The 25,298-nt window shown below is 42.4% G+C and overlaps 1 protein-coding gene across 5 annotated transcripts in view; it reads left to right on the top strand.

The window, feature by feature from the left end:
• The window catches only part of LOC139277536 (extracellular sulfatase Sulf-2-like), a 383,019-nt gene that overhangs the window by 166,243 nt on the left and 191,478 nt on the right, over window positions 1-25,298 (top strand). The window contains exon 1 of one of the 5 annotated variants that reach the window (XM_070896111.1): window positions 3,415-3,444. The exons of the other annotated variants lie outside the window; for them this stretch is intronic. The gene's annotated coding sequence lies outside the window, so the exon portion shown is untranslated. Of the gene's footprint in view, window positions 1-3,414; window positions 3,445-25,298 lie in introns of those variants that run through there. 5 annotated transcript variants of the gene reach the window in all.

Raw genomic sequence — 25,298 nt, 5'->3', positions numbered from 1 at the left:
GCAGCAACTCGCCAAGGCTTCTTCGACAGCACCTCCCAAACTAGCGATCCCTACCACCTAGAAGGACAAGGGGAGCATGGGAATGCCACAAGTTCCCCTCCAAGTCACACACTATCCTGACTTGGAAGTATTTCACCGTTCCTTCATTGTCACTGGGCCAAAATCCTGGAACACCCTCCCTAACAGCACTGTGGAAGTATTTTCACCTCACGGACTGCAGCGGTTGAAGAAGGCAGCTTACCTTCTCAAGGGCAATAAGGGATGGGCAATAAATGCTGGCCCTGGCAGTGATGCCCACATTCCATGAATGAATAAAAAAAAACTAGGCTGACACTTCAGTGCAGTACTGAGACTGTGGTGCAATATTAAAGGTGCGAGGACTTGTCTTCCTTCTCAGGTGGACGGAACAGTTTAGCTTTCCTGCCTTTATAAAATTGTGTACACATGAATCATGAATAACATCAAAGGATGTTTCCGTTCCCATAAACACATCAAGATTACTGAAAGGTTGATGCATTTTTTTTTACTTCTATTTTATTTTTCTGTGGTATCGCATGTTTCTTCAAAAGGGAATTGGATAACTACTTGAAGGAGAAAAGATTCCAGGGATATGGGGAAAGAGTGGGGGAGTGAGACTAACTGGATGGCTCTTCGAAAGAGCTAACACTGACTCGTTGAGCCAAATGGTCTCCTGTGCTGTACTATTCTATGATTCTATGATTCAGCAGTGTTAAAATGTTCTCGATTGGTGCCTAATTATTATGATATAATCATTACATATTTGGCTCTGATTGTAACAATTATGTTAGAAATTACTTTCTTATTTGATTTGGTATAGTGCACAATTTCAGGACAAATTCATTCCCCCACCCCACCCCACCCCCCCCGCCCCCTTTAAGACTATAAATGTGGTTTGAGACAGATGATCTGTTGAGTAGATGGTTAACACTGAACAATTAATTGTCGGAAATGACACGAGGGAATCACTGCCGACAGCGAGTCTCTTCAGACAAATTTTAACTCATTGTATTACCTGTATCAGAGGCAAAGGTCATCTGTGGAAACGGTAACTTGGAAAATCTCTGAAAGTTTTTCTGCAAATAAATTTGCAAAATTCATGCAGTCAGCAAAACAAGGAGATATTTTTTAACAATCAAACCCTCCACTTCTAACTAGCTTTCATCTCCATACTCAAATATGTCTCGTGCACAAACTATCCCATGGAGAGCAAGAGCAAAGATCTGTATTTGAAGTGAATGCTCAGTAAATGGTACCTTTATTTAACCTTTGAGCGCTGTAACAGTAAGTGAAAACTGCCTGCAAAAATCTGTATTCAATTGATTCTCTTACAGTATATTTACACTGAGACCTGGTGGTGTAATATGAGCTCAGCATTCAAACAGTTTGGTTCATAGAAACAGACATAAAGTCAGGACTGGGATCAGTGGAACTGCCTTGTTTATATCACATAGAGTCCTAGAAATTGGATCACGCTGCACCCATTTTACAGGCGGCTAAGGGAGAACAGCATTCTGCGCTCAAAGTGCGCAGCTTATCATATTTAGTTCAGGCTCGTCCGTAGGTGTCCGGAGCGCACGTCTGAAAGTGGTGTTATGCCGTATGTGCAAATCGGCAGAGTAATGCCTGTTTCAGGCCCTTTGCAAAATTGATCTTCAAATAACCACAGCATGTGCCGTCCATGCTGCGGTCCATTTCTATCAGCTCAGCAGCCAAACCAACGGTCCTTAAAGGGATCGTGGAAGCTACCACTTATTTACCTTAATGTGGAGCAAGGAGGAGCAGGCATGCCTCTCCCAGCTCCACATTAAAACTGCGGGCTACTGCCAACCACCGCTCGCTTCCCCCCCCACCGCCCCCGCTCCCAATTGCCTCCCCCCACCCCCCCACCCCATTCTCCCAGATTATCCTGCCGTCCACGGCCTGCGTCTGAGCCGGCTGATCCTGTTGCATGTGCACCATTGGAAAGGAGCTAATATTAGAAAACTGGGCAAATGATAGCCGAGCTGACACTCATTTACCTAGAATCCCAGGGTTGCATACATATAAATGTTCGAGTATTTAATATCTGCTTTTATGAAGTATAAATGTGTACAGCAATGGGCTTTTTCAATTTGTACATCTTGAATGAAAATGGTGACATAGATTTGAAGAATTTCAACCCAAGGTATTTTCTGGCTCTTGACTTTCTGTAACTGCAGTCAGGATGCCACCTGGTGTTTTCCTTGGATTTGCAGTTGGAATGACAACAAATGGTGTCAAATACGTGAATAAATTCAAAGCTGAATCAGAACATTGTACAGACCTAATGAAAGCTTAGTCATTCAAACTGAATAATTATAAAGTTGTCAGATTGAAAGCAGAGAATGTGATGGCGCAAGTGTAAGAGAGTGATAATGCATTCTTTTCAAGTCATACAACCGATTCACTTCACAATCCGTCCATGAAGAGACTGCACTGCTAACAATATCCTCAAAAATAGTAATGCCTGTTTGCTCCTAATCTTACATTCTGCTTTTAGAGTTTCATACGGTCAGAAATGCCCCAACTTGTAAAAGATGGCAAAGTCAAGCAGGAATACTAACATGCCTGAAGCCCCCTCTTGTCTGCCACAAATTCTGTTAAAATTGCTCTCAACTAAATAATTTATTGGAAGCAATGTCTGAATGAAGCATGAAATGAACACTATAGACTGCAGCACCAGCTGATGTCCTTACTGTTCCTGGCATCTCTCCCAGGAATTTCCTGATGCAAAATATGAAGCATTTTCATTTCATTAGTCATGCTTCTTCCAGAAATGATGTCCTTTCCACAGATTATTCCGAGTATGATTACTAAAGCAGGAAATTAAAGAATTTGGAGGATTTCAGTGAGATTAATAGTTTCATGAAAAATGTTTGATGTTGGATAAGTATAGCATTTTAAATACAGTGCATATTACAGTATTCCATATTGAAGCACGTAGTACAAAATCTGCTCACATTTATCTTATTTATAGATGATAGCGCACTCGTGTAAAGCCATTCATTTACTGGGCTTTCAAATACATCATTTAAGAAGCTAGGATCCCAGTGAGGTACAGCTGGCTGTGACTGGACAGAATTACCATCTGCATTCATTGTGGTGTTCTGCAAGGCATTAAAGCAGTGAAATGCTTCAAGAAGAATTCTGCTTGCCTACAGTTACAGTGTGTGGGTTGCAGCTTGCAGTTCTGTACACAGAAAATTATTTAACAATGTAAAACCGTGGTTGTCTGACTACCTTCAAAATGGATGATGCTAACTGTGGTTTTGGATTGAGGCCGACCACGTATTTTTCAGAATAATATGGACATAGTTTCTCTCTGCGCTGGCAATACTTAGTTTGGAGCCGTGAAGTATTAAGAGCCACGACTGATACAGGACCAGCAAAAGAACGAAGGGAAAGGTTAGATTTTGTTTTTTAACTGAATAATATCATTTTTAAAAGGGAACTGGATAACTATATCAGAAAGAAAAGTATAACAAAGCTTGGAGAAAGGGCAAGGGAATGTGCTGAAATGGATAACAGACTGAGATCCAGTGCAGGGTTAAGGGCTGATTGACTATTTTCTGTGCTGCGAAGTTCTATCATTCTTGCCGATTATTTTCAAATCAATGTGAAGTTGTTTTGGGTTCACATCAACAAGAAAGTGACTGTGTAACTTGAGTCGAGTGTAACTTGCTTATGTGACTCCTGTGCGCAATGAAGCTGTGTGATGTGAAACCCTCTCCAGGAGAGTTGTCTCATGTGTTTCAGTTTGTGCTGGCTGTGATCTAACTGCAGCCCTGCCGAAGCTACACTTAAAAATGCTTTCAACTTTCAAAATGATTTAATCCTAGTTGAATGCGGATGCTAACATTAAAAAAATATTGCCTTGGGGAGAGTGGGGTTGGGGAGGGGAGGTGGGGGGTGTTGGGGAGAGTGTGGTTGGGGGGGAGGAGGGGGGCGGGGTGGGGGGGTAGAGCGCAGTTGGGATGGGGGTGTGGGGTGGGGCGGGGTGGGGGTAGTGGGGTTGAGGGGGGGGGGGAAAGGGAGGGGGCGAGGCAGCAGAACTCTGTTCATCGATCCAAGCTTGCACGAAGCTCCTCAGTGCAATCTGCAGCATTGCATCGTCGGAACCAAAATTCCAGTCTGCCAGCTGTGCATTGCACTCCACAGCTACCAATCTGAAACCAGTAGTTACAATATGAAACGTAGCAGTACAGAGCCAAAATGCAGTATTTTGCCATTTATCAATTCTCAGTCATTGGAATTGTTACTTGATATTTCAGTAAAATCGTTAAAAGTATATTGGCGTCGAAATTCACCCCCGCCCGAAATGGGTCGCACCTTCCACTTTTGAAGTGATTTCTCCACCGCGTCGGATGAGGTGGCCCCTTTCTCGAAATTCAGCTCTTTGTCATTTTTTTGAAGCGGACCAGAAGTTGGTTAATAATGGGGGCAGAAGTGAGGCAGTAAATACTCTAGAGGGGCGGGAGTGAAGGCGGGACAGAGTCTCCGCCGTTGTCAGTCAGCAGCGGAGTGATGACGTCATTACGTGTGTGCATCACCACGCCCTCCCCTTCACTTAAAGGGGAGAGAAGCAACGATTCTTTAGGTTAAGTCCATAGGGCCACCAGGGTGGGTTTTGGCCGGGCCAGAGGTCTAGCACCCAAAAGTGGGGTGCCAGGCTGCCTGTTGGCAGCCCAGCCGAACCCAGGGGCACAATTGTCCAGCCGACCTGGAAGTCAGTTGGCAAAAAAATAAAATGGCGGCCAGAGCAGTGCGCCCACGCCTGTAATGGCTGCCACGCAGCCAAGTCGCACACACAGAAAACAAGGTGCACCGACAGAAAAAGCTGTCGGGGACAGCGCTCGGCGGATGGAAGATTTTTAAAGCTGAATTTTGCTGGCGGTGCAGGAGATCAGCGGTGTGCGCTTTGATGATGCACTTAGGATGGTCGGCAGCGGCAGGATGGAAGTGGGGACCGTCAGAAAAATCCCCGAGCTGCATTTCGCTGGCGGCGGACATTGGACCGGAAGTCGGCAGCAGCTCGACTCCGCTGCTTGGCCGCCGTTTCCAACGGTAAGCGGACTTTTCGGGGAACTGAATTTCGGCCCCATTATGTTTTATTCCAAGACATTCTGGAGAGAACACTTTGTGTGATCTCTGGTAACGTTGCTGGGGAGCTGTAACCACCCTGAGTGGGCTATTGAGACAGCATCCATCTGATTGTTTGATAATCTAATGGTGGTGCATGTATCATGGCCACAGCTAGACATGGAGGATTTATGCATTTGTTCCTTAGTCGCCTTGCTAATGATTTGCACTTGATTATTGATAACCTAATGGCTTTACAGTTTTATGATGACACATTTTGGGATTGCGATTGTCAAAATAAATCCAAACACTCACCCGTTCTCTGTACCGCTTATTCTGGCAATTGCCAACTGGAGCAGTACAAATTTTCCTGCATAATTTATTTGTCAGCGGAGTTACTCGTATTCTCACAGACTAACATTGCTTGGTACTTTTACTCCTGAATTGTAAAGAAATTGATTGCAGTGAAACCGTTTGAGCTGTTAGTGCTGAACACAGAATCACAAAATGTTTCGGCACAGTAACAGGCCCACTGGCCCATCAAGTACGTGCTGGTGTTTTTTCCCATGTAAACCAGCTATGCCAATTCCTTTCACCTGCTCACACTCTATGCCCTTTAATACTTCTAGATTTCAAAGCTGTCAAATTTCTTTTGAAAAGAACATATGAATTCTGCTTCAACAGTTTGTGGCAGAATTCCACATTTTAACCACTCTCGATGTAAAGATTTTTTCTAACCTCAATATTTTTGTGAATATCTTGAATTTGTTCCTTCGTTAACCATATTACTGACCAATAGAAACAATCTTATTGCTATTTGTTGTATCATAACCCTTCATAATCTTAATGACCTTATTAGCACCAGTAAAGAAAAACTAACTTGTCTCTCTTCATGACTGTCTCCCTTATCTATGGTAACACCCTGGTGAATATATCTTTTCCATTGCCTGTATATCCTTCCAATCTGTAATGTTTAAAGTTCACTGAAATTGAATTCAAGGAGATTATTCTCACCTCTTCACAACTTTTCACAGACATGCAAGAAGGAGGCACTGCTTTCTGATTTCTGTAGAGACAAAAACATTGTAGGGCTAGAAATTTGTTGGTTAGCGCCACCCGTTTGTGCCCCAGAGTGGTGCTAACCGGGCACTAAGTACATCCCGCCTGAGTGTGCAAAGCCCCCGTAGCATCGCGTGTACAAAATTCAGTCTTTCACCTGCCGCAGCGCCTGACGCTGAGACCAGCAGGGGAAAGAAGTCGATCCAGCGACAATCCCGGGACGATATTGTCCGGAGTGCAAAGTAAGTGCTGAAATTTCACTTTTTCAACTTTTATTTATTTGTTGCAGTAGTGGGGAAGTGTGGGTGAGGTTTATTGAATTTTTCAACAGGATTTTTTTTTTCATCCTTAGGTGCAAGGATGCTGGCATCCCAGCACCAAAAATTGAGTAGGCTTCCTGCTAGCACCCGAAGAGGAGTGTCGAACGCTTCTCTTAGCACTCCACTCTCCTCTTGGGGCAATGCAACTGAATATCGCACTTTGAGGCGGTAAACATCGCCCGCGCTAAAGGTAGTGCCCGGCAGCGTTACCACCTCAAAGCGGACAATACGAAATTTCTAGCCCTGTGTTCCTACATAAAATGTTGAATACAATAATGCCTCCATTTTAATGCAGCATAGACCATATGCAGCACTTATTACTTATTTTCTGTATTTATGGATTATTGATCCTTTCATATATTAAAATCCCCTCCAGGCTGAGTTTTGTGTGGTTAGTACTGATTTCCTGTAACACACTGATGATGTGTGTCCATAACTTAACCTTATTGAATGTTGAATAAAGGCAACCAAGGCAGTGGACCAAATTTTGTACTGTGCGTCAGCTAAATTTGGTGCCGAATTATTTTGTCATAACCAATCTCAGCTGTTGCTAATGTAACAGACTCCTATTGGTGAAAAATCAAGCAGCCCAGTGCAAAGAGGTCTGAGCTGCCTTAAAACGTAACAAAAATCTTACTTCCCCAATGTCATTAACGGACACAAAATTCCACCTTGTAGCACATTTGCATTAACAGTTTACTACCAATGATGGTTCTGAAATCAACAGCAACACAGCACAGTAATAAGAATAACTTACCTTATATAGCAACTTAAGATGCCTTCAGGATGACCACAAAGCACCAAACATCCAATAAATAACTTTTTTAAGTATAGTTATTGTTGTTATGTAGGCAATTGTGGCAGCCGATTTGGCCTCAGCAAGACCCCACAAACAGCAAAGGAAATGACCAGTTAATCTATTTTTGGCGGACTGGACTGAGGGAGCAAAATGGACTAGAACACCACGCACTGTACATATAAATCCTAAAGATTGGCATTCAGCTCTATCCTGGGTGATGATCCATCCAAGCCAGCAAAATTCAATACTGGTCTAGAACACTGTGCTACAATCACTAGATTTCCTGATTACTGCTAAACCACATTGCTAATGTCACCAAAACAACTTGAAATGGAGGGCCTCCTTGGCGGGAGAGGGGAGGGCATCAGATTAAATTATAACTGGTTTCCACCAGATAGCGATTATATTTCAAAAAATGAAAGCAACTCTCTCCCCTCCTCTCCCCACAGTATTGCTCCCCTTAAATCCATCTTCTTCAGCTTTAAATGTACATTTTAATTTTGTTGGTTCACAGCATTAATCTCAGTGATTTTTCTGGATTCATTATTTAAACAAAAACTTAAAAAAAGTAAATAATAGAAAGAAAAAACTTACAGCCTCAGGATGTCCCAAAGTGCTTTACAGCCAATGATGTACTTTTGGAAGTATAGACACTGTTGTAATGAGCGGAAATGCAACAGCCAATTTGCGCACAGCAAGGTCCCACAAACAGCAATTTGATAATAAGCAGATAATCTGTTTTAGTGATGCTGGTTGAAGGATAAATATTGGCCAGGATACCAGGGCAAAACACCTCTGCTCTTCTTCGAATAGTGTCATGCAATCTTTCACATCTACCTGAGAGGACAGATGGATGCCCTCTGTTTACTGTCTCATCCAGTGCTGTACTGAAATCTCAGCTCAGACTGCATGTTCAAGGCCCACAGTGGGGCTTGAAGCCACGACCTTCTGACAGGCAAGAGTGCTACCAAAGAGCTGATACCCCATTAAACAGCATTACTGCAATTTACACCATTTTGATTATTGTGCATTTTTCTACATTCAGGGTACCATATAAATACAGGTTGTTGTTACTTAAGAGACGGGAGCTGAGTGTTTGTGTCCTAAATGATTTTTGACCCAGCTACATAGAATATTTAAAATAATGAATGTTTTAATTGCTGATATTTCAAATCCTGATGTAAAAGATGATTACCAAGTCATGTGTATGCCACTCTTTATAATTGACTCAGTGTCAGCTGTGACTCAGTGGGTAGCACTCTCAACTTTGAGTCTGAAGGTTGTGGGTTCAAGTCCCACTCTAGGAACTTGACCACATAAATCTAGACTGACTGTCGGAGGTGCTGTCTTTCAAATGAGACGTTAAACATCTCAAGTGGACGTAAAAGATCCCATGGCACTATTTTGAAGAAGAGCAGGGGAGTTATCCCCAGTGCCCTGGCTAATATTTATCCCTCAATCAACATAACAAAAAAGCAGATTATCTGGTCATTATCACGTTGCTGTTTGTGGGAGTTGTGGGAGTGGAACTTGTGCAACTTGTGCGCAAGTTGGCTGCTGCATTTCCCACATTACAACAGTGACTACACACCAAAAGTACTTTGAGACGTCTGGTGGTCCTGAAAGATGCTACATAAATCCAAGTCTTTCTTTCTTTTAAATCCGTATGAAGCAAAAATAGTTTTCAAGCGAATGGTTGTATTAGTGACATTCTAACACATTTCTTGCAATGGGAACTGGAACTGGGTATTGTAGCGTTTGATAGTAAATCAGAGATTGTGGCTCCACTCTGGTCATTTCCTCTGTCTCATTACTCATGACATGTCACAAGTTAAATTCTGAAAATATAACTTCCAAAACTGCAATAAATCAATCAAAATATTCCCTGATGTTGTAGATGTTTTAAATATCTTTTTTAATGTCTTTAAATGTAATTTTTCCAAAAAATTGTTAGTGTATGACCTTTGTACCCTGTAATTACTATCTATGGGGATCAGTCTAATTAAAGGTGTTAATTACTTTGCAGTGTTTGTCGACTCTGTTTCTGTCTGGTTGTCATAGCACATTAGGTTTGCTGTGCTTTTGTAAACTGTCCAGTTAGGCTTAATGCAATGAGCTCTGTGCTGGATGGTAGAGTTTGCAATTCTACATGCTGCCATGTTCTGCACATTGTATGCTTTATTGTTTTAGAATAGCAGGGGAAGTTTGTGATAATAGTTATAAGTATAATTAAAATCCAAACTTCACCCACAATGCATTTGTTGAGTGAATCACGAAGGCTAAGCTGTAAAGACATTCCTGCGTGGTGGTATTTCAGGTCTCTTTGAATTTCCATTTCCAAATATGGTTGTAATTCAGATCAATTTGGACTCTGCACATTAACTTCAGGTATTGATACAGATAACAGCTCACAGTATCGATAAAACTGATCATACAGTCAGCAAGTGTCACGCCGAAGCTTTGAGTTATACCTTTTCAACATTCATAAAAGATCACATGTTCAGATTTCTTGATTGCTCAAGTGCCTCTGTTTGGCACAGAAGTTTTGCATGTAGCACAACAGATTTTGAATTATTTTTCCTTCAGGGAAGTACTCCCTGTTCACAGAGTTATTCATCTCGGTCCTCAGAATCTTCTAACGGCTACTCGAAGTGTTCAGATAAATCAAGTTTAAATACAGAATTGGACATTTTTACTCCATCAGCACGAATATCACGCTACTTCAGTGCAGAATTCCCCAAAGTTGGCTTTTTTACAAAATGGAGTCAATAAATAATGACTTTCTGGAAATCCTTTTTTGACAAGCACAATAAATAGCGTAGGTAGAATTGTCAGTGAAATTGAAAATGAAAATGCCACTAGATTGATATCGAGGAGTTTGTCTCAGCAACAACTGCAGATAGGAGTCAAAAGATTTGAGGCTTTTATTGTTGATGGATGTAATTTGTTTACCAGCACTTCAGAGTTTCCCCATTGTATTTCATGCGATATGACTTTCTACTCATTTGCACAGTCTAGACAATGGGTTTTTCAGAAAGCAATGTAGTCTCTTTCTGCGAATGCAGGTATGATAAGGTCAAGACTGATATAATTACAGATTATATCAACATACCCAGTTATCAATGGAATCTCTTCCACCCAAAATAAAATGCTGCAAAATAGCTCTGATTTTAATCTCATTTGGAACTAAAGCAAAGATTGAATGCATGATTTAAAAACAAAATTATTTACAACATTTTAAACAGCCTTTTGTTCCATTCGAGTAGAGAAGCAAGAATTTGAAAGATTAAAAACCCTCTCCGTCACTCAACTGGACATGAAAGGTATTCTGTTACCTTTTTCCCTTAACAATGTTTAGAGTGGAATTCTGCCAATAACATTCAGTGGAAACAATGAATTATCAACAGCAGTAATTGCAGCTTAATTTAAGATTTGGTTTGTAGGTGATAGCAATGAGTCATCTACGCAAAGTAAAGAAATTAGCGAAATGGGGAGGAAAACATTTTGAAATAGGTGAGGTCATCATTAAAAGGGACCCCTAAATAATGTTGACTGAAATGTGAAGTTAGCTTTGAAGCAGCCCAGGACAGTGGTTGAGCAAATTGTGTGATATGGGAGACAGACAAATGGGATCGTACTTTACGGCCCCTACGGGTGTGTATAAGGTGTGCACGTGCACATAGGGGCCGCGTAAGTTCCGGGATTAGGCATGTGGAGGGCATGCGCTAAAACCCGGAACTTGCGATCTGTCAAGAATTCTCCTGACAGATCACACACATCCCCGGGAAAAGGGCCTCCATGGGCGGAGAGTTGGGCTCGGCCCAATGAATGCCCATGAAAAGGCTGGCTTTTACCAAAATAAGACTTTAAAAGGACTGAAAAATACACTTTTTTCTTTCATTTATACATTAAAAAACCTGTGAACAAAGCTCAGTTTATTTTTAGACCCTTTGCAATATGTAAATTTATTTTTCAAAATATAAAGTTTTTGTTTTAAATATTTAAATGCCATTTTGATTAATTTTAAATATGTGATTTAAAAAATATATATTTTAAGTATACGTGTATTTTTGGGGGTATTCCCATTCATACTTATGCTGATTCCGTACATATGGAATCCTCATAAATATGAATGGAGGTTCACTTCTTTAATTCGTTGGGCCAGCCCACATTATTTTGGGGCGAATGCGAACCACATGTACCCCTGGGATATGTGGGTTTCTACCCTCGGGTACCCGGAGAGGCCCAGGAGCGCATGTGTCCGAACCTCCGAGACCATCAGGTAAGTGCGTCGATTTTTTGCAGGTTGGAGGCATCCTCTCCGGGAAGCCTTCCACCACAAATTCAGCCCTATGAACTTTTCTTATCACTCAGCCAGTGCTCCTGCCATCATAATCTTCTTGTTGCCTCCTTTCTACTAGTCTTGTTTAGTCTTGACGGTTCAGGAAGGAAGGGAAATTGTCCACAATTCCAAAGCCACCATGCTAACATAGCCAAACTCTTGCAACATACGAACATCTTCCAGTGCTGATGAAAGGTCAGCGACCTGAAATGTTAACTCTGTTTCTCTCTCCACAGATGTTGCCTGACCTGCTGAGTGCTTCCAGCATTTTCTGTTTTTATTTCAGATTACCAGCATTTGCAGTATTTTGCTTTTGCTTCAAGGCATGTGACTGGTTTGATAGTTACTTTGCTGCTTCTGCGTTGGGTTGTTGTTTAAGGCTCAGAAATGTCCTGCGCTTGCGATCTCCTCAATCGAGACTCTGCCTTTGACTCGAGCGTTCTCGACTCCATCCCGCAGCATGCTTCCTGCCACTACCTCAGTGAGACCGCAACACGACACAAGGTAGAAAAAGCCATAAGACAGCTTAAAAACAACAAGGCTATGGGTGCGGACGGAACCCCTGCTGAGGCATTGAAGTATGGCAGAGAGGCACTGCTGCCGTGAATATATGACCTCATCTCCCTCATCTGGAGGGAGGAGAGCATGCCGGCGATCTCAGAGATGCAGTGATCGTGACCACCTTTAAAAAGGGGACCAAATCTGACTGCGGCAACTACAGAGGAATTTCCCTGTTATCAGCCACTGGGAAAGTCATCGCTAGAGTCCTTCTCAACCGTCTTCTTCCTGTGGCCGAGGAGCTCCTCCCGGAGTCACAGTGCGGATTTCGTCCCCTACGGAGCACAACGAATATGATTTTTGCAGTGCGACAGCCCTTATACATGGCCTTCTTCAACCTTGCAAAGACATTTGAGACTGTCAACCGCGAGGGTCTATGGAGCGTCCTCCACCATTTCGGATGCCCCCAAAAGTTCATCACCATCCTCCGCCTGCTCCACGACGACATGCAGGCCATGATCCTTACCAACAGATCCTTTACAGACCCAATCCACGTCCGGACTGGGGTCAAACAGGGCTGCGTCATCGCCCCAACCCTCTTCTCAATCTTTCTCACCGCCATGCTCCATCTCACAGTCAACAAGCTTCCCACTGGAGTGGAACTAAACTACAGAACCAGTGGGAACCTGTTCAACCTGCGCCATCTCCAGGCCAGATCCAAGACCACCCCAACCTCTGTCGTCGAGCTACAGTATGCAGACGATGCCTGCGTCTGCACACATACAGAGGCTGAACTCCAGGATATAGTCACTGAGGCGTACGAAAGCATGGGCCTTACGCTAAACATCCGTAAGACAAAGGTCCTCCACCAGCCTGTCCTCACCGCACAGCACTGCCCCCCAGTCATCAAGATCCACGGGGCGGCCCTGGACACCCATATCTCGGGAGCCTCCTATCAACAAGAGCAGGCATCGACGATGAGATCTAACACCGCCTGCAGTGCGCCAGTGCAGCCTTCAGCCGCCTGAGGAAAAGAGTGTTTGAAGACAAGGCCCACAAAACTGCCACCAAGTTCATGGTCTACAGGGCCGTAGTAATACCTGCCCTCCTCTATGGCTCAGAGACATGGACCATGTACAGGAGACACCTCAAGTTGCTGGAGAAATATCACCAACGATGTCGCCACAAGATCCTACAAATCCCCTAGGAGGACAGGCGCACCAACATCCCCAGCGTTGAAGCACTGACCACACTCGATCAGCTCCGCTGGGCAGGCCACATAGTTCGCATGTCAGACATGAGACTCCCAAAGCAAGTGCTCAACTCTGAGCTCCTTCACAGCAAACGATCCAAAGGTGGGCAGTGGACACGCTACAAGGACACCCTCAAAACCTCCCTGATAAAGTGCAACATCTCATTGACACCTGGGAGTCCCTGGCCCAAAACTACCCTAAGTGGAGGAAGTGCATCCAAGAGGGCGCTGAGCACCTCGAGTCTCAACGCCGAGAGCATGCAGAAATCAAGCGTAGGCAGCGGAAAGAGCGTGCGGCAAACCAATCCCACCCACCCCTTCCCTCAACGACTATCTGTCCCACCTGTGACAGAGTCCGTGGCTCTTGTATTGGACTGTTCAGCCACCAAAGAACTCACTTCAGGAGTGGAAGCAAGACTTCCTCGATTCCGAGGGACTGCCTATGATGATGATGATGATAGTTTGATAGTGATGCAATGTTTGTTTAAGACTCTTAAATGGCTTGTCACTGCTGACCTTGCCATGCTGTGGTTTTGCTGCAGTGCCCTATAGCACTTCTTTTTGTTCCTTATACTACATTAGAAATACTACAATATCCATCTGTACCATTCCTCGATTACTAATGGTAGTGAACAGCAGGCTCCTGTTTCAGTCTCTGGCACACTTCCAGAATTTGGTTGACTGCTGTCGGATCACTTGTACAGAGAGAGACACTGCAGTTTAACACTCGGATTTTAATAATCTGTGCTCAGACAAGATTTTATTTTTTTATCTATATGTTTAGAGATTTCACTTTTAGTAATGATGATGGAAACCATTAAGGATTTAAACAGCCATATGTAATCTTTTACTTCACAACATTTATGATGCACAGAATCATTAATTTATGTGATTTATATATATATATGTTTATAATTTAACATTCCATTTTTATATTTAGTATGTATAAAGTACTGCACAGTGAACAGGTGAAGCTTATTTATCAAAGAGAGTAAGGTTTGAATGAGAGTTATGATTAATGTTGGGGTTTGAGGAAGCTAGTGGATGCTAACTGTAGTGTTGGAACAGGCCAGCCAGTCCTCTGCTCATATCATGTTCTTTTTTTATTTATCTTTTCTAATCATTTTTGCATCTCAAGCCAGTAACAGCAGGAAATTGTTATTCTTGCAATATTATAACTATGCAAAGCACTCTGCATTTACTCTTTGTGTATACGCAGCTGCTGTGTCTAAAAGAATTGGTGATAACAGGATATCATCTGGAAACCTTTACATTCCTTCAAAACCCAGCATTTTCAAACGTTTCACTCACAAAATGAAGGAATTTTAGCTCCTACGATTGTACATTTTTTTTTAAGTGAAGGCACAAATAAACAAGACAGCAATTATTGCAATGTTTTGTCTCTTTAACTTGTTACAAATAGATTTGTGCATTTTTTGTTATTGCAGATTTGTTTAGATTTAATTATAACATGCAAATCGGCACCTGCTTTATCAATTATTTATGAGAACAGGTATCTGGAAGTGGGATTTGAGCTATGATTATTCTTGATTGACACTGACATTTCTGATATTGGAGTACAATCCAAAAGCAGAAAAGATCCTGATGGCTGACAATATAGTGACAACTATCCAGTGATGGACCCGCTGCATACATTAGCAGAGTAAGTGACTGTTACCTGATTGGGAGATACAACATGGCTAGTTTTAAGCAGGTTGCTTTGTAATTCCAAAATGTGTAAATGTTCCTTGCAGGTATGAGGAATTTACAAATATAGCTTTTGTTTATTGGGACAATAGTGCAACTTTCTTTGGATAATAGGGATTACTATAGAAAATGAACTGAGATGATGTGGAATCTGTATGGGTGGAGCTGCGGAATACCAAAGGGCAGAAAACGCTAGTGGGAGTTGTGTACAGACCAACAAACAGTAGTAATGAGGATGGGGACAGCATCAAACAAGAAATTAGGGATGCGTGCAATAAAGGTACAGCAGTTATCATGGGCGACTTTAAACTACATATAGATTGGGCTAACCAAACTGAAGGCAATGCAGTGGAGGAGGACGTCCTGGAGTGTATTAAGAATGGTTTTCTAGACCAATATGTCAAGGAACCAACGAAAGGGCTGGCCATCCCAGACTGGGTGATGTGTAATGACTAATTAACAATCTTATTGTGCGAGCCCCTTAGGGAAGAGTGACCACAATATGGTAGAATTCTTTATTAAGATGGAGACTGACACAGTTAATTCAGAGACTAGGGTCCTGAACTTGGGGAAAGGTAACTTTGATGGTATGAGACGTGAATTGGCTAGAATAGACTGGCGAAACTTAAAGGGTTGACGGTAGATAGGCAATGGCAAATATTTAAAGATCACATGGATGAACTGCAACAATTATACATCCCTGTCTGGAGTAAAAAATAAAACGGGGAAGGTGGCTCAACCGTGGCTAACAAGGGAAATTAAGGATAGTGTTAAATTCAAGGAAGAGGCATATGAATTGGCCAGAAAAAGCAGCAAACCTGAGGACTGGGAGAAATTTAGAATTCAGCAGAGGAGGACAAAAGGTTTAATTAGGAGGGGGGAAAATAGAGTATGAGAGGAAGCTTGCTAGGAACATAAAAACTGACTGCAAAAGCTTCTATAGATACGTGAAGAGAAAAAGATTAGTGAAAACAAACGTAGGTCCCTTGCAGTCAGATTCAGGTGAATTTATAATGGGGATCAAAGAAATGGCGGACCAGTTAAACAAATAGTTCGGTTCTATTTTCATGAAGGAAGACACAAATAACCTTCCGGAAATACTAGGGGACCGAGGTCTAGTGAGAAGGAGGAACTGAAGGATATCCTTAAAAGGAATGAGAGGGGACCTCATAGAAACATATAAAATTCTTACGGGGTTAGACAGGTTAGATGCAGGAAGAATGTTCCCAATGTTGGGGAAGTCCAGAACCAGAGGTCACAGTCTAAGGATAAGGGGTAAGCCATTTAGGACCGAGATGCGGAGGAACTTCTTCACCCAGAGAGTGGTGAACCTGTGGAATTCTCTACCACAGAAAGTTGTTGAGGCCAATTCACTAAATATATTCAAGAAGGAGTTAGATGAGGTCCTTACTACTAGGGGGATCAAGGGGTATGGCGAGAAAGCAGGAATGGGGTACTGAAGTTGAATGTTCAGCCATGAACTCATTGAATGGCGGTGCAGGCTAGAAGGGCCGAATGGCCTACTCCTGCACCTATTTTCTATGTTTCTATGTAAAGCGGGAAATTGTGTTAGGGAAATTGATGGGATTGAAGGCCGATAAATACCCGGGGCCTGATAGTCTGCATCCCAGAGTACTTAAGGAAGTGGCCCTAGAAATAGTGCATGCATTGGTGATCATTTTCCAACTGTCTATCGACTCTGGATCAGTCCTATAGACTGGAGGGTAACTAATGTAACACCACTGTTTAAAAAAGGAGGGAGAGAGAAAATGGGTAATTATAGACCGGATAGCCTGACATTAGTAGTGGAGAAAATGTTGGAAACAATTATTAAAGATGAAATAGCAGCGCATTTGGAAAGCAGTGACAGGATCGGTCCAAGTCAGCATGGAGTTATGAAAGGGAAATCATGCTTGACAAATCTTCTGGAATTTTTTGAGGATGTAACTTGTAGAGTGGACAAGGGAGAACCAATGGATGTGGTGTATTTGGACTTTCAAAAGGATTTTGACAAGGTCCCACACAAGAGATTGGTGTGCAAAATCAAAGCACATGGTATTGGGGGTAATGTACTGATATGGATAGAGAACTGGTTGGCAGACAGGAAGCAGAGAGTCGGGATAAAAGGGTCCTTTTCAGAATGGCAGGCAGTGACTAGTGGAGTGTCGCAGACTCAGTGCTGGGATCCCAGCTATTTACAATATACATTCATGATTTAGATGAAGGAATTGAGTGTAATATCTCCAAATTTGCAGGTGACACTAAACTGGGTGGCGGTGTGAGCTGTGAGGAGGAAGCTAAAAGGCTGCAGGGTGACTTGGACAGGTTAGGTGAGTAGACAAATGCATGGCAGATGCAGTATAATGTGTATAAACGTGAGTTTATCCACTTTGGGGGCAAAAACACGAAGGCAGAATATTATCTGAATGGTGGCAGATTAGGAAAGGGGGAGGTGCAACGAGAACCTGGGTGTCATGGTTCATCAGTCATTGAAAGTTGGCATGCAGGTACAGCAGGCGGTGAAGAAGGCAAATGGTACGTTGGCCTTCATAGCTAGGGGATTTGAGTATAGGCACAGGGAGGTCTTACTGCAGTTGTACAGGGCCTTGGTGAGGTCTCACCTGGAATATTGTGTTCAGTTTTGGTCTCCTAATCTGAGGAAGGACGTTCTTGCTATTGAGGGAGTGCAGCGAAGGTTCACCAGACTGATTCCTGGGATGGCGGGACTGACATATGAGGAGAGACTGGATCAACTGGGCCTTTATGCACTGGAGTTTCGAAGGATGAGAGGGGATCTCATAGAAACTTAAGTTTCTGACAGGACTGGACAAGTTAGATGCGGGAAGAATGTTCCCGATGTTGGGGAAGTCCAGAACCAGGGGACACAGTCTTAGGATAAGGTGTAAGCCATTTAGGACTGAGATGAGGAGAAACTTCTTCACTCAGAGAGTTGTTAACCTGTGGAATTCCCTACCGCAGAGAGTTGTTGATGCCAGTTCATTGGATATATTCAAGAGGGAGTTAGATATGGCCCTTACGGCTAAAGGGATCAAGGGGTATGGAGAGAAAGCAGGAAAGGGAATGATCAGCTGTGATCTTATTGAATGGTGGTGCAGGCTCGAAGAGCCAATAGGCCTACTCCTGCACCTATTTTCTATGTTTCTATGTTTCTATCATTATATTCTATGAAGCTGCTCGGGCTCAAACGGTCACTTTATATGTTAGTTTCAGTACACAACTGGATTGAACCTACACTCAGACTCGAGGAGTTATTTTAACCGTGCTTGCCTGACATGAACTGGGCAGGCCGAGTGTAAAATCCGCCTGAGGGATTTGCCCGTCGAGATCCTGCTTTCTTCCTGCAGTCTTTAATTTTAACCTGCTCATCTGAAATCGGTGGGTTCTTCATTAAATATGCAAATTCAGCTCCAATGGCATCATACTGGCCCAACTGCTATTTTAACCATGGGCCTGAGCAAATGTGGTTGTGGCCTTCTCACCAAGTCAACCTAATGGGAAGTGGAACTGGGTCCAAAAGAGGCCCAAAGGGTTTTTTAAAAAACTTTATTTTATTTTTTTTGTGGGTCATGAAGAGCAGAAGTATGAATGCAACTGATGGGGGCATGTAGACGAGGCCTCAGCCCTCACCTGCCAAATTCCTGTACAACTTAAAATCGGGCCTTCAGTAGTTAGGCCAATTTTTTGAGAAACCAGGTTGGGCTGGGTTGTCACTGGGTTAGGTCAGATCAGGGTTGGACCAGGGTGCCAATGGAGGTTACACTGGCTTGCGACTGCCAGCAGGAGGTGGGTTCGGTTGTGATTGCGCTGGGTTGGGTCTGGGATGCTATCAGGAGTTGGGTTGAGGCTGCTAATCAAGTCAGATCAGGTGGGGTTGGGGCTCCCACCTGAGCTGGATTCGGTCAGGGTTTGACTGCGAGTCAGGTTAATAAGGGCAAAATAATGCTGCCAAAATCTCCCACTATTTTCAGCCCAAACACATCACCACACATTTTGATCATGCGATCTAACATGAGGTCTGCAAAACAAGATTAGCAAAATCATCATTGAGCTACTCAAAAGCTCAGTGTATGAAAGATTCCAAAATTTCTCAAGTTACATGGAAATTTAGGAACTTGAGAAGAGTGAAAGCAGCATTACTGTAAGCAGGCCCTGATTGGACAGCTTACCTTTGTTATCAGTATTGGATCCGGATGGAATGGAAACTTGCTGCATTTGATGCTCACTTTTACATCAATCCATAGTGTACACTTTGGGCCAAATGTTTTCACGACACCAAAGCTGATTTATTTTCCTCACAAACCCATAAGGTTTAACAGTAACGTAATGTCGGAAATAGAATTAGTTGCTCTGTATTAAGATGTTACATATTGCACACTTGTAATTATCTTCTGTAGAGATATTGGGTGTTAAATTGGCTCACCCCGAAAACACGCGTGGGATCTTGATATGCTATTAACTTGCGCCCGCTCATTGCATTGCAGGCAGCATTGGTACTGCCTGCTGGTTTAAATGATTTATGTGTGTTGCATGATTGGCTGCACACATCACAGGGGACCCAATATCGCACGTGAAAGACAGCCTGCACCTTTTAAAGGGGAGGTGCATTGTGGCTGCAAGAAGTGGTGGGAGTTTTTGAAAAGTGAATTTGGACTGTGAATCTTTTGAGGAATGGATGAACATGTGAGAGAGTGAACACCAAGGTTTTCTGATAAAGCACTGGAGGTCTTGGTACAAGATCTGGAAAGGAGAGACATCCTTAATCCGCAGGGGGGCAGGAAGCCCTACAGAGATATGCTCAGGAGGCAGTGTGAAGAATTAACGGCGGAGGTCAATGCCAGGAGAGTTGTCCCAAGAACATGTATGCAGTGCAGGAAGAAGTTTAATTATCTGACATGAGTTGTCAAGGTGAGTGAGTTCATTTCAAGTAGGCATAACCTATCAAATGTACCACTAGCTTCACCCACTGCTCAATTCACTACACCCCCCTCATCCATTTACCAACAATCTCAATCAATCAGTATTAAACGCTTCAATTCCTATGCGTTACCTCACCCTCACACACTTAGCACTGTTGTAAGTCTTGCACTGACAACTCACAGCTTGCACACACTGGCAGCTATTTAACCATGACAGCCACATCCAATGCTGCCCTTGGCCTGCTTTGAGGTTGTAGTGGTGGCTGCAGCAGTTGGCCATTTTAGTCACAACCTCTTTTATGAAGTGAAGATGTCTCATGCATTGGTCCTTGCTGAAATTGAGGTAAGAGAATTGCTCTCTAAAGACCCTCGGTGGATATGGCATGCTGCTGAGAGCACTTCTACCCCTACTCCTCCTCCCTCTTCTAGCAACCTGTCCTGCTCTGCGTAGCCTCTCTTCATTCTCCCAGTCATGTTCAATTTCCAGAGGAAGGCCCACCAGGCCAGCCATGTCTGGAAGCAACTTGTTTCAGCACAAGATTTTATGAATAGAAAAGCACTTCAGACCAGCCAGACCACTCCCTGTAGACTATTAAAACCTTAACCAAGTACAAGAAAGCTTCAAAACCAGGTACAATTGCACCAGCAGCCAGAAGAAATAATCCGGTAATTAACCTTGTTAGTATTTCATGATCCCTTTAAATAGTGCTGGTGGGGGTCCTTCATTCCGTTTACCATCGTGTTCAGTGTTCACCATTGCACACTGCCATCATAAACTGCCTGCTCTGCATACTGCCAGCAGTCGTTAAGTGCATACGCACACACCCCTTTACCAAGGTGGTGCTTCCTTCCCGTCGGAAGTGTGTGCACGCATCTCAGACCTAATTTTCAAACATTAGGTTATCGTGTATCCTGGACGGTACAGAGCCCAATTTAGCCCTCCATTTAGTTATAATAAAGTTTCAATTCTATGTAATTTAAGAAGAGGCCAGGGAGTGGAGTGTCAAGTGAGTGTGAATGCAGGAGGAGCTAGTCCAGACCAGTGGGGACAGGTTACCGGGCAGGGAAGACAGGTGGAAAATGTTCGACAAGCCCCTGAGAATATAGTACAAAAGCTGTTAGTATCGCACGTCTGTCTTTTTTGAACAGAACCCAAATACAGTACATTTTGTAATGAGATTTTCTACTCCCTGTTTCTTCTTTGCACCATCTTTGCACTGTACAATCCCAGCAGTTAGAGCAGACTGGCTGCTACTGCAGCAGAGGAAGTTAAATTCAAAATACGTACAACTTTACACTGCACTCACTGAGGCCTTGGGATCTTTTATTTTAACTGCTCTGACAGGCTGGAAAGGGATTTGTATTTCTCAAGAATATATAGTATACACATCTCCAAACATTCTGTATTCCCAATCAAGTGGAAACATAAATGTAAAAAAAAAAGAGTTCTTTTGTTTAAAGTCTTGATACAGCAGACAAAATCCATTCCTACTTCTTTCTTCCAACCACTATATTTCTCAGTAAAAAATATGGATTTAATGTGGCTGATGCATAACTTATCTTTTTGCACTCAGCTAATTCTAGCTATTCTATTTGTTACAGAAAAGATTTCAGGCTGGACTATACAGGAAAATGTTTAATATAGCTTTGAGACTTACCACTTATTAATGTACCAAAATGGAGTTTTACCATTTGTGCAGGTTGTTTGATATATTTCAGTTTCACTAATGAGGTAGAGTAAATAAAAACATCGCTTAATAGTGCTGGTAGTTCTCTACCTGAGAGGTTTATTGTCTCATCCAAAAGACAGCACATCCGACAGTGCCGCACTCCCTCAGTGTTGCACTGAAATATCAGCCTGGATTATGTGCTCAAGCATCTGGAGTGGGGCTTTGAACCCACGATATTTAGAGTAAGAGAGATGAGAGAGCGACCACTGAACCAAGGCTGGCATCTATACTCCTGAACAGTTCCTCCTGAACAGTGGATGTAGAGCAGCCTTTGAGTGGATTGCCTGCTCATCCTCTTGGACTGTGATTACTACATGTTGTCGAGAGGCCTATGTCAGAATTGCTTAAAATGTAAAAGAAAAAGTTAATTTACTTAACAAAAGTATGCTTGATTCTTTGGGGTTCTTCTGATTGTTTACCATAACTTCAACAGAAGATCTATGTAAATGCAGTTTATAGTGTTTCTCCGGTGTTTCCGTGGATCTTTCGCTGATGTTGAGTTGTTGAATTGTGATTGGAAGACATCTTGTTGAAATTCAACCCTTGAATGGTCTAATTCATGATTAGCTCAGAGTACTGTGATGGAAGTGAAAGATCTTTTTAAATTTAAACTATAGAAATTAGATTTGATCCGGCTTCATTTCAGCTTTGCAATAACAGGAACTTGTATGGTGATATCTCATAAAAGTACTCCGAGCCAAGGAGGGGGGTGACCAAAAACTTGGAAGTAGCATTGATCTCATCTTGATACATTTTTTTCCTGCTCTTTGGGGTCACACAAAATTAGAACAATATAAAGTTTATTTATTCTGAAGAGTATCTAAAGATCTGGAGTAGAAATTGCTCAGTTGCCATCTCTTCAGGAGAAAGTAAGAACGTAGTGGAACAATTAACCTTCTAAAATTTTTTTTACAATCAACAGATATTTGGACAATTTCACAGGCCTGATTTTAAATTAAAGCCTTAAAATAGTCCAAAACAGTAGCTTTGCAGCTAAACGTATCCCTCTATTAATCAGCTTATCCCTGTATTAATCAGTTTCTACTCATACCAAAGACAGTTGGTACATTTGCAGTTGGTTTGTTTCTCTCTCCATCGATGCTGCCTGACCTGCTGAGTGTTGCCACCATTTTTTGTTTTACATTTTATACTTAAAAACATCCAGCATCCCCTGTATTTTGCTTTGGATACATTTGCATTCCATTTTGATAGTTTCTTATGCTCCAGGTGCATACTTTCATTATTTTCACAATGAAGATCACAGTAGAATGGTTAGGCTACCCATACACTATAAAAGTTGACTTCGATCATTTCTTTCAAGTACTTTTGAATAATTTAAAACTTTACAGACCATGCACAAGCTTATTGCATTCCTTCACTGCGCACAATGAGAACATTTATGGAAAAGATGATTTTCGTAGAATAACAAGGTGTCGCATATTGGAACTGCAGTCAATTTGAAGAATCCCATTGGTAGTATAAGGTGCCAAATGATTTATGTTGTGCTTTGGGCTTGGTATGAAGGATATGATCTGAGGAACTATTCACCAGAGACTGTTTAAAGGCTTTACTATTGCACAAGATCATTAGCAGGTGCCTGGAGGCTGAGAGATAGCAGATACTTTGTAAATCACAGTGAAGAATGCCTTAACTTTGTTTCTGCTCAATTCCCATTTCATGACAATGATAAAGTTAGTGTTTTGGTTACTGTAAGTAATATCATAATAAGCAATGGATTCTTCAGACAATGACAGCTTGAACAATAATGCGCATGAAGTGATACATTCATCATGAATTTTAGCTCACCAGAGATATTTGGCATGAATTGAAGGTGAATATTTAAGATTAAATATAAAAGATACCTTCACCTTTTTAGATTTATACCCTTACTTTTTGGGCATATTTATACTTAAAAACAGTAAATATAAAAGTTACACTTCTGTTATCTACAATGATGTTATTTCCTTCACTGTAATAGCTCTTATCAAAAACAATTCATCATTCTGAGACTTAGCCCATCAATTATATTTCACAATAATTTTAATAGGGGAATGCATAGTACAGATAGAAATGTGGATGCAGAATACAGATATGGACGTGGATGTTGAGAATTGATGAGGGTGTAGATACAGAGTACAGATGTGGGGGTGTAGATACAGAGTACAGATGTGGCGGTGTGAATACAAGGTACAGATGTAGGGGTGTGGATACAGGGTACAGATGTGGGGGTTTGTATACATACAGATGTGGGGGTGTGGATACAGGGTACAGATGTGTGGGGTGGATACAGGGTGCAAATGTGGGGTGTGGTTACAGGGTACAGATGTGGGGATATGGATACAGGGTACAGATAAACGTGTGGGTACAGATCGTGGTTTGGAGGAGTGGGTGCAGAGCACAGGTGCGGCAGTGAATGCAGAATATAAATCTAATTTTGGATATAGGCTGCAGGAGTATGTGTACATTTAAATCTAAAAATGTTGATACATGTAACTCCATAATCTATTCAGCATTACATTCCTAATATATTATAGAAATAAACAGAAAGGGGCTAGAATCATAGAATATTACAATTATTGGGCAGGAAATCATGTGGGGCCAGCTGAACTCCTGATGTGTATTCCCACTGCACAAAAAATCTATCCTATAATGCCATTCGGAATTGATTGCACGATTGTTAAAGTGTTTTCTTCTTCACAAGTGATCTTGTGACTCATGAACTATGAGCACTTATTCAACAGTGGAATTAAATCCGTATTCCACATTTGAGTAGCTTTTTTTGTTCAGTCATCGGTGATGACCTCTGGTCTTCTTTGTAAGTAAATGTTTCACGGATCTCACTTTGTTGCAGTGACGGCAACTGTGTTTGTAGTGAAAGTTCAAATTAAAACTCTGAATTAAAGGAGCTCAATTCAACTGCGAAGGCAGAATTAGCCCGTGCAATGCTTCAATGTACTACTAAAATAATCTGAAACTGATTTACTGTCATAATTTGATTAACAAAAAAAAAATAATCAAATGCAATAGTATTTTGTCTGTATATAGTCAATTAAAGTCATGTCCTATTTCATCATCATCATAGGCAGTCCCTCGAATCAAGGATGACTGGTTTCCACGTCAAAAAGTTCACAGGTGTTTCAATGAAGGACCTAAAATTTCAGGTCCCGAACTAAATCTTGAAGGGTGGAAGATGCCCATGTGTGAATCTTTTTAACGTGTGGTGGCCGCTGCACACCAGCCACCATACGGGCTTGACAGAGCTAGGTCTTGGTCCAGTAGCAAAGATTAACCAAGACGACTGGAGACCAGCTCTGCTGCACGGACCAGGTGCGCACACATATCGCAGTGTGGGCTGGCCCATGCTCCCCCTGGGCCCTCGCCTCTTCTGGGCCCCGAACCCGTGCCTATCCTGGGCCCCAAACCCATGCCTCTCCTGGGCCCCGATCACGTCCCTCTACAATCTCTTGCTGCTCCTTCACCCCGACCTCACCGCTCCTTCGCCCAGACCTCGCCATTCCTGCAGTACCTGCCCACGC

Source organism: Pristiophorus japonicus, chromosome 12 (genome assembly GCF_044704955.1).
Source record: "Pristiophorus japonicus isolate sPriJap1 chromosome 12, sPriJap1.hap1, whole genome shotgun sequence".
Taxonomy (NCBI): Eukaryota; Metazoa; Chordata; class Chondrichthyes; family Pristiophoridae; genus Pristiophorus; species Pristiophorus japonicus.
Note: the sequence above shows the minus strand (reverse complement) of the source record. Positions and strands in the feature narration are given on the sequence as shown.